Source organism: Oncorhynchus kisutch, unplaced genomic scaffold, assembly GCF_002021735.2.
Source record: "Oncorhynchus kisutch isolate 150728-3 unplaced genomic scaffold, Okis_V2 Okis03b-Okis08b_hom, whole genome shotgun sequence".
Classification (NCBI taxonomy): Eukaryota; Metazoa; Chordata; class Actinopteri; order Salmoniformes; family Salmonidae; genus Oncorhynchus; species Oncorhynchus kisutch.
Window position 1 is genome coordinate 10193255 of NW_022261980.1, and position 10839 is coordinate 10204093.

Sequence of the window (10839 nt, forward strand, 5' to 3'; positions counted from 1 at the left end):
AAATGAAATGACTGCAGGTTAGTTACAGTTTAGTGGGCTGGGTTCAGAAATGAAATGACTGCAGGTCAGTTACAGTTTAGTGGGCTGGGTTCAGATATGAAATGAGTTACTTTTAGAATAGATCCTTGGTAATAACATAAAACAATGTTACTGCCAGAGTTACTTTTAGAATAGATCCTTGGTAATAACATAAACAATGTTACTGCCAGAGTTACTTTTAGAATAGATCCTTGGTAATAACATAAAACATGGCTGAATCAGAAGCGTGAGTGGGTCTTGACACACACACATTGATGTTAGATGTTGCATGAGGGATAAGGCTGACTGTTACGCTACCAGCCATGTAATTACATGACGTTACACAACCATAAACTAGCTGAAGGGGAGAGCAATGCAACACAGAGCAATTCATATCACCGCCTGTCAGTCGATAGAAAAACATCTAGCCGTCAAAGACTTTCCCAACCAGGTGAATCTGACTGACGTCCTGGCAGCTCTGCTCGGGTGTTCAACGAGAGAATCAGTCAAGTACACTACTGTAGAGGGGCATGTGGGGATTGGACAGCCTGTGTGTGCGCTCTGTGTGTACCTAATGTAGTCTCCACTGGGGTCAGTCCTCCGGCCGAAGCCTACAGGACAGTAGCAGTGGAAGAACTGCTGGAAGAAGGAGCTGCAGGAGAGCCACATCCAGCTGCCTGCGTTCACACTCCAGTCTGCATCCAGGAGCAGCTCCTCAAACACCTGAAATACATCCCATATAGAAATATAACGCTAATAAACCAGTCACCTGCCTGTCCAGAAGGGATACAGCTTTTGTCAAAATTGACTCTTCCTAGCAGGTAAGGAGAATTAGGTTAAGGTTAGGAGAATTAGGTTAAGGTTAGGAGAATTAGGTTAAGGTTAGGAAAAGGATAAGGGTTAGCTAAAATGCAAAACATTTAAACTTTTGACGTCAATTTGACAAAAGCTGTATCCCATCTAGATATGACCCAGTCACCTAGGACTAAACCAGTGCTCAAACACAAAAAGCGCACACACAGACAAACACACCCCTCCTCTACACATGTAACAAATAGAGATACAACATTATTAAAGTTAGAGTACTTAACTGAAACAATAACAAAGCGGTCACCAATCCTCTTTTTTGGTAAAAAAAATTATAGAAAATGAGAACTAGTTTGTATTGGACAAATTCAGGTAGGTCCCTCCCCGTTTGGTTCTGTTTGGTTCCTACTGAAGATACCCCAGTAATGAGCAGATAGAGAGAGATAGACTCTCAGATGAGGGTCTGGTTAGATGGTGAAAACTAACTCTCCTCTGGGAGTCTTTGGGTGTGCAGGTCTTTGCCGCATCCCTGCTCTAACACACAGCTAATCATCATCATCAAGGTTACCATGAGAAGCTGATTAGTAGAATCAGGTGTTAGATTGGACCAAGAGCAGAAAACACACCTCTCCAGGAGAAGGTTTCTACCTTGTCTCTAGGTGTCTACAAAACATACTGTAGGTTGATCATAAGGAAAAGTACATGAAGAAGCATCCACACCAACTTTATCTTCAGTGTTTGTGATCGAGGTGGCCAGGGAGCCTTGGCCGACTGGTCACTATGCCAGGCCTGGATACACCCAGATCAGGTGACTCACCTTTTTGTCCAGTCTCTCCAGTGCCTCAATCTCCCCGCCCCTCCACGCAGCAGGACCAAAGCAGTGAGTCTTAAAACCTGCCCGATCATTTTTTGTTGTTGTCAAATTCCATTAAAAATCAAACCGATTTATCATCACTAGCAGACGATGATGAGAGATACCAACACACACACGTCCCTCACCTAGTTCATCGAGGGAGGGCACTCCGTAACGCTCATCATGATTGGCCGCGATACCTGTCTGGCAGCAGTCCATCTGTTGTCGGGTGACAGTGGGAAGGGGCTTCTTGGGCAGCTCCAGCCGGTGGACGATGGCCTGGAAGCGCTTGAAGGTCACATGCATTAAAGGAGGAAAGAAATTCCACAAATTAACTTTTAACAAGGCACACCTGTGAATTGAAATGCATTCCAGGTGACTACCTGGTTGAGCTGGTTGACAGGATTCCAAGAGTGTGCAAAGCTGTCATCAAGGCAAAGGGTGGTTACTTGGAAGAATCTCAAATTAAAAATAAATGTTGATTTGTTTAAAAAACTTCTTCACGCCACACGTACCTCTAGGGGTACCATCCCCCCCTGCTCAACTGACACAGTGGCGCACAGAACGCAAAAATATTCTTAGAAATATTTAACCTCCACACATTAACAAGTCCAATAGCTCAAATGAAAGATAAACACCTTGTTCATCTAGCCAGCAAGTCAGATTTCTAAAACGTTTTACGGCGAAAACATAGCACATATTTATGTCAAACCACCACCAAAAGATAGGCTAATTTACATAGCCATATTTGTGGAACAATAGATGCTATCACAAAAGCAGGATTAAAAGAAAAATAATTCACTAACCTTTTGAAAATCTTCATCAGATGACAGGAATAGGACATGTTATACAGTACATTTATGTTTTTTTCAATAATATGCCATTTATATCCATAAATCACTGTTTACATTGAACGTCATGTTCAAAAAATGCTACTACAATGTCCGGAGAAATTATTTTAACTCTGCCAGATAACAGAAATACACATCATAAACGTTGACTAAATATACATGTTCTACATATAGTTAGAAAGGTTGAAATGCACCCAAAATTCTATGGGTTGCGCATCAAAACTTCAAAATTACATATTATATGTCGACTAAACTGGTCAAACTAAGTTCAGAATCGAGCTAAAACATGTTATAAACATACATAAAAATCCTTAGCCCGAAAGGACAAGCCTATATCGTTTGGTGGATCTTGGAACGGAGAGAGAAAAACAAGGAGGCGCGCAAGTATTATTGCGTGACCCGAGGGTTTCTTCCCGCCAAAGGGTGAGGGAGCGCGCGATCTTCACAATGAAGCGCCCCATTGAAAGAGGACATCGCGCTGAAGAGATAGGAACTGTTCCCAGATCCGTAGCTGGTTGGGAAGGGTGGGGGCGATGACGTCAAAGTTGGGCCAACTTTTCTGCTGACAGAAAGAGTTTGGAAGAATGGCTGCCCTGTGAGTTCTGCTTTACATAGAGACATAATTTGAACGGTTTTAGAAGCTTTAGAGTGTTTTCTATTCAATAATATTTATTATATGCATATATTAGCAATTTTTGACAGATTTTTTGTCAGTTTACTATGGGCACGCATTCCTCCAAAGGGGGCAGTATTCTGCCATAGCCTTAACAGGTAACACTTCTCTGGTTACTACATGATTCCATGTGTTATTTCATAGCTTGGAAGTCTACACAATTATTCTACAATGTAGAAAATAGTAAAAATAAAGAAAAACCCTGGAATGAGTAGGTGTGCCCATACTTTTGACTGGTACTGTAGATAAACAGTCATTTTAAGTGTATTTCCTGGCATCTGGCATCTCAGCCCCTGGAAACATCTTCATTCCTTCACAGAGCCACAATGGCAGCCAAGGGTTATAATGAAACACAGAGGGAACCTTTTGTAAACAGACAGTCCTGTTCTGAGGACAGGAAGTTCGGGGGAGGGAATCAAGCACACAGACACACACACAGGAGAGGGAAACGTTTTGACCCAATGTGTTGTTTACCTCAGTACAACAGATGCAGCATGTGCTGTGCCAGCGTGTAATCACAGTTAATACCCAAGTCTGCATCACTGAAGGTCACAGTTTAATTAGCCCAGCGGCACGGCTGCAGTAGCAGACTAGCATTTACAAGTCAACATAATTCAGGACATTCAGATAACTAGTAGCTGTGCCTGGGACATCTAAAAAGCTTACCAAGGAAAGGTAATCCTGGTAAACTATTGTAGGTGTTTTGGGGGGACTCGGATGGCTTGTAGGCTTTCTGCAAGGTACGTGATGAATAACTGATGTTCTGGGACGCGAACAGGAAAAAAACACTTTTGAAAAAACGACAGTTTGAGCAGTGTGTATTTATAAGAGCCTTTGCATGGTCAATCAGACGTCTTCAATGGCTGTGCAGCATTTACTGTGATATGGCCTCTGCAGAAGTCAGGGCATTCATACTTCTAGGGCATTGCTGAGCAGAGCAGAGCTGTCGTGAAGGATGTTGTCAAGGAAGTGAGTTTGTGTTAAAACAGGACCTGCCACCCTCGCCTACCGTCAACCAATCATGTCAATGCGGAGCTTTACAGGAGCTCTCTACATTGTTACAACATTTGGGAGGTGTACGGCATTGGGCCTTTTCATGCCTCCGTAGGCTCCACCATTGTGTCAAACGATCCATAGTACGGCGCCTCTGACCACATTTTCAGATCGAGCATAAATTGGCTCTTAAGAACTCCAAACCTTGTCCTTTATAACGGTTATAGACTGTGTTTAATATAATGGAGGAGGGAGGGTCAACCTTTACTGCCTCAGCCCTTATACAACAGTATCAGTAATGCAGACTGGCTCTACCCCTCCCTTCTCCATTATATTAAACACAGTCTATAACCGTTATAAATGAGAAGCTTTGGAGTTCTTAAGAGCCAATTTTGCTGGATCTGAAGAGAGAGAGAGAGCGAAAGACTCAAATGCAGAGAATGAGAAAGAGAGAGAGCAAAGGAAGTCATCAGATATACAGAACAGAGAATAGCTCAGACTAAACCAATCTTTTTCAGAGGTCCTATTGCAGTAAGAACAACTGACTGAAAGATATTGTGCTGTAGACAGATAGAGTGGTGCCCAGTGTTCCTGCTCTAACAGAACAGAGACGCCTTGTCTGGCGCTAGGCAGGCACATGCTGTCCACCATGGCTGACTGCTGCAGAGCTCCCCTCAGCACATGCTGTCCACCATGGCTGACTGCTGCAGAGCTCCCCTCAGCACATGCTGTCCACCATGGCTGACTGCTGCAGAGCTTCCCTCAGCACATGCTGTCCACCATGGCTGACTGCTGCAGAGCTCCCCTCAGCACATGCTGTCCACCATGGCTGACTGCTGCAGAGCTCCCCTCAGCACATGCTGTCCACCATGGCTGACTGCTGCAGAGCTCCCCTCAGCACATGCTGTCCACCATGGCTGACTGCTGCAGAGCTCCCCTCAGCACATGCTGTCCACCATGGCTGACTGCTGCAGAGCTCCCCTCAGCACATGTTGTGTAGTGTGTCATCAACTCTCACAACCAGTAAGGGGAGATTATCAGGCTGGGTATGAGACTGTGTAATTGACAGTGTGTGTGCTTGTTCTGGATCAACAGGGGAAGACAAAAGACGACACGCGAGGGTTGACTTTGTTGTGGTTGTTTCAGTGGGAAGGGTCTCCCTTCACGTCAACAAGAGAAGTACATCTTTCCCTCTCCCTACATATTCTCTCATCTAACCTAGCCTTTTCCATTAGGACTGGGAATTGCCATGGATCTCACGATATTTTCACGATATTTTACCTTTATTTAACCAGGCAAGTCAGTTAAGAACACATTCTTATTTTCAATGACGGCCTGGGAACAGTGGGTTAACTGCCTGTTCAGGGGCAGAACGACAGATTTGTACCTTGTCAGCTCGGGGGTTTGAACTCGCAACCTTCCGCTTACTAGTCCAACGCTCTAACCACTAGGCTACGCTGCCGCCCTACTATCACGATATTTAAGTGCTGTTATGATGTGTATTGCTATTCTCATGATTCTATATGTATTACGATTCGAATACTACGATTTTATGTTCCAAACCGCTGTACCGCTGACCAACGCTAGCTAATGCTACCTACAGTAGCAAAGAAAACACTGTTTAATATATTCAGCTCCAGTCAAAAGTTTGGACACCTACTCATTCCAGGGTTTGTCTTTATTGTTTCTACATTGCAGAATAATAGTGAAGACATCACAACTATGAAATAACACGTGGAATCATGTAGACTTGCCTGCAATTCAAATCAAATCAAATGTATTTATATAGCCCTTCGTACATCAGCTGATATCTCAAAGTGCTGTACAGAAACCCAGCCTAAAACCCCAAACAGCAAGCAATGCAGGTGTAGAAGCACAGTGGCTAGGAAAAACGCCCTAGAAAGGCCAAAACCTAGGAAGAAACCTAGAGATGAACCAGGCTATGTGTGGTGGCCAGTCCTCTTCTGGCTGTGCCGGGTAGAGATTATAACAGAACATTCAGACCTTGTCAGCTTGTATTGCATCCATCTTCTCTCAGTAGAAGGAAACGCGATACCAGCAGATAGAGAGACCAGGAAATGATGCAGTGAGGAGCACAGCTGTGCAAAACTGTCAAAGTCACTCAATTAGGCCAACTGTTACTTTTACAAACTCCATCCTAAAGAAGTGAACCGAGCGAATCAGACATATTAAGGCCATTTCTATCCCTGTAGTTCTCTGTTTTTTGCTTGGATAAATGCTGAAGCGATATTCGTTAATTCTGTCCTGCATTTCAAAGTGCCAGACCAATAATTCATATTGATCTGTGTTTATAAACATCAACAACAAAATGGCAGACCTCGTTGGAGGCAAACACCACTACAGACAAACAGTCAACTAATATCAGATGAGAGCAGCCCCTCAGACAGCACGGGTGGATTAAGTTGCTCCTAAACACTGATCTGAGGTCAGTCTAGCATTCCCCTCCAAATGGTTACAGTTAAGTTGTGGGGATGGTAATCTGATCCTAGATCTGTGTCAAATGGGGAACTTTAACCCAGAGCTCTGCCACTAAGCTGGTGGTGCGGTGCTAAGTGGTGTCATGAGGAGATAAAATTAACTCTGACCTGGCCAGTTTGTAGAGTGTGTGGGAATTTCTGACGCGGGTCTCCACGCCAAACTCCTGTGCCATCTTCAGGATGGTGGCGTCGCGCTTCGTCCCATAGGGCTCCGAGTCGTACTCGAAGGTCAGCCGGGTGACATTCTACTCCTGGAGGGGCAAAGCGGGGGTCATTTTGATGGTGGGTTAGAGCGTGGTCTTAGATCAGGTGTTTTCTGTAATGACCTTTGTGATCACTGTTTTATAGCCTGTGTTCGTAATGGCTGCTCAGTGAAATGACCTGTCCTGATTTGTCATAGACGCTTGATAAAAAACATTATTGAGCAAGCCTTCCTTCATGAACTGGCCTCTGTAAACTGGTATACAATCAGCTGGATACCCTTTGTTGAAGACGCTTGGACCTTCTTTTTTGATATTTTCAGTGGTATTGATAACAGACACTCCCCCATGAAGAAAATGAGAGTTAAAAACAGGTTCAGCTCCTGGTTCGACGCTGATCTTGCAGAGTTACTCCAACTCAAGAATTGCATTTTGCAAAAGGCTCGGCACATGCATACTCAAGCTGACTGGCTCTCGTTCAGGCAAATTAGAAATAAGTGCATTCAAGCTATCCAGAAGGCAAAAGTTAGTTACTTTAAGGAGCAGTTCTCTCTCTGTGGGTCTAACCCCAAGAAGTTATAGAAAATGGTTAAAGACCTGAAGAATAAACCCTCCTCATCGCAGCTACCCATGTCCCTTAATGTTGATGATGTGGTTGTTACTGACAAGAAGCACATGGCTGAGCTCTTTAATCACCACTTCATTAAGTCAGGATTCCTATTTGACTCAGCCATGGCTCCTTGCCCGTCTAACATTTCCTCGTCTCCCACCCCTTCTAATGTGACTATCCCCGATGCTTTTCCCTCTTTTTCCCCTTCCCCGGTACAAACTTTCCCCCTGCAGGCAGTCACAGAGTCCGAGGTGCTCTTTAAACTTAACCCCCAAAAACCATCTGGGTCAGATGGTTTAGACCCTTTCTTCTTCAAGGTTGCTGCCCCTATCATCACCAAGCCTGTCTCTCCTTTCTGGGGAGGTTCCCATTGCTTGGAAGGCAGCCACAGTTCGTCCTTTATTTAAAGGGCGAGATCAAGCTGATCCTAACTGTTATAGGCTTATTTCTATTTTGCCATGTTCAACAAAAGTGTTGGAAAAACTTGTCAATAATCAACTGACTGGCTTTCTTGATGTCTATAGTATTCTCTCAGGTATGCAATCTGGTTTCGACTCAGATTATGGATGTGTCACTGCAAACTTAAAGGTCCTCAATGATGTCAACATTGCCCTTGATTCTAAGCAATATTGTGCTGCTATTTTTATTGACTTGGCCAAAGCTTTTGATACGGTAGACCATTCCATTCTTGTGGGCCGGCTAAGGAGTATTGGTGTCTCTGATGGGTCTTTGGCCTGGTTTTCTAACTACCTCTCTCAAAGAGTGCAGTGTATAAAGTCAGAAAATCTGCTGTCTCAGCCACTGCCTGTCATCAAGGGAGTACCCCAAGGCTCAATCCTAGGCCCCACGCTCTTCTCAATTTAATCAACAACATAGCTCAGGCAGTAGGAAGCTCATCCATTTATATGCAGATGATACAGTCTTATACTCAGCTGGCCCCTCCCCGGATGTTGTGCTAAATGCTCTACAACAAAGCTTTCTTAGTGTCCAACAAGCTTTCTCTTCCCTTTACCTTGTTCTGAACACCTCCAAAACAAAGGTCATGTGGTTTGGTAAGAAGAATGCCCCTCTTTCCACAGGTGTTATTACTACCTCTGAGGGTTTAGAGCAGACCTCATACAAGTACTTTCAGAGTATGGCTTGACGGTGCACTGTCCTTCTCTCAGCACATATCAATGCTGCAGGCTAAAGTTAAATATATACTTTTTTCCCTCTATCGAATTCGCTCCCCTTTCACCCCAGCTGCCAAACTAACCCTGATTCAGATGACCATCCTACCCATGCTAGATTACGGAGACATAATTTATAGATCGGCAGGTATGGGTGCTCTCGAGCGTCTAGACGTTCTTTAACATTCGGCAATCAGGTTTGCTAGAACAGTAGCTAAGACTAGTGGTGACTGTTTTAAGAGTTTGATGGCCTGGAGCTAGAAGCTGTTAAACAGTCTCTCGGTCCCAGCTTTGATGTACCCGCACACAACTGTAATGAAGTGTAGTGTGTGTGTGTGTGTGTGTGTGTGTGTGTGTGTGTGTGTGTGTGTGTGTGTGTGTGTGTGTGTGTGTGTGTGTGTGTGTGTGTGTGTGTGTGTGTGTGTGTGTGTGTGCGCTCTGTACACGACCGAGGCACCCAGTTACTGCTCTTGCATAATTCATGCCCTTTCAAAAACAGGTCAATGACCGTACCGGAATATTTTATGCAAATATGCGTCTGAATAAAATGCTGAAAAACCCCCACCTAGACTAGGAGGAGCATCACCAACATTTATCCATTAACTCTTGAGTCAGAACCCCGATCCGGACTACTGCAACAGTGGTGTCTGTCTGGGTGTTACAAGGTAGCGGTTCACAGAAGACATGCACAAACACAACAGCCTTGTAGTTCAACTCATTTGGACTGACATGGTTGTGTATCATATGAACACTAATGGCGTTGCCTAGGTGCACAGTGAGGGCAAGAAAGTGTACATGACTTACAGCAGGCAGCCTGTGCCTTTTATTTAGAGTTTAATACCATTGCATCTGGGTATCATAAGCAATCTGACATATTGAAGTGGTGTGTGAACTGATTGCCAAAGCAGTTAGAGAGGCTATAGCTCAGCGAGCAAGTGCAGCGCTGCGAATGAGACAAAGGGCGATGTGGAGATCTGTGTATGTGTCTGTCTGAGTGCTTTTCAGCCTATCTACACATACCACATTTGTCATCCTAGCTGATATGGTCATTCATTTGACATTTCCTCACCTTGAAAAGTCTTGGAAAGACATCTGTGTGCTGGCCTCGTACTACGAATAGCCTCGAATTTAGTGTCCGCAGGCTTGTGTCGAGGTCCTCCAAGGCTTCCAGTAGAAATCTGCATGAGAAGGATAAGTTGACAGATGTGAACCTAACAGAAGTGTAGTTCTTATCAGTATGAGAGTTTGTTTCCTCCTTACCAACGGACATGTTTATGTTATGTTCTTCTGTACAGTTAGAATGTTAAGCAACATGTAGAGGAATGACCTAACATGACATGGGCTTAACTCTGCTAACTCGGGTCTATTTTCAAAGGATAAAGCTATGAACATTATCAACTTCATAGTTAAGAACACTATAATAATATAGAAGAGAAGGAAACATATTCTACATGAACCAGTATCCCTAAAAACACAACCTTATGGAACAACTCTTGGATAGCTTTTCAGAATTCACTGATAAATTGGTCCACATGGAAAACTAAAGGCATAGAAAACACAACTTGGTAACAGGAAATGCATGTATTTCCATAAGATAATTAAAAAGTAATTTTGGACTGACCAATGCAGATAGTTTCAAATACAGGCAACTTACATATCACGAAATGTTGATTCGATCAGAGCAAGCTTGGGGAAATTTTATTTGAGTCAGAAAAGGATGTTCATATTATAGGTAAGCCTTACAGAGAACATATCTAACTGACTATCTCTGAGAAAAAAATATAAACTATTGGAACCAAGATTTAAAAACAACTGATGTTGGCACAAGATGTAGGGAAAGTTGAAGCATAACTAATTAAACAAAATGTAACAAAAATGTATGCTTCATCCAGTATAAACAAATGTATAGAATGTATTATACAAGAAACAAAATTCACACATTCTACAGCACAAAGGCAGTGCCATGCCTTAAAGCAAACAGTGATTCAATAACCCATGCGTTCTGGGAACGAGAATTATGGGCGGAGCTAAAAGAATGTCTGTCAGAATTATTACAATGTAAAGTGATGTTTCATCCACCTGTCTGCATATTTCAAGACATGTGGGAGTGTAGTGAGATAATCATCCACCCAGTTGGGTCTCTTCTCATCTTGACATGTGGGAGTGT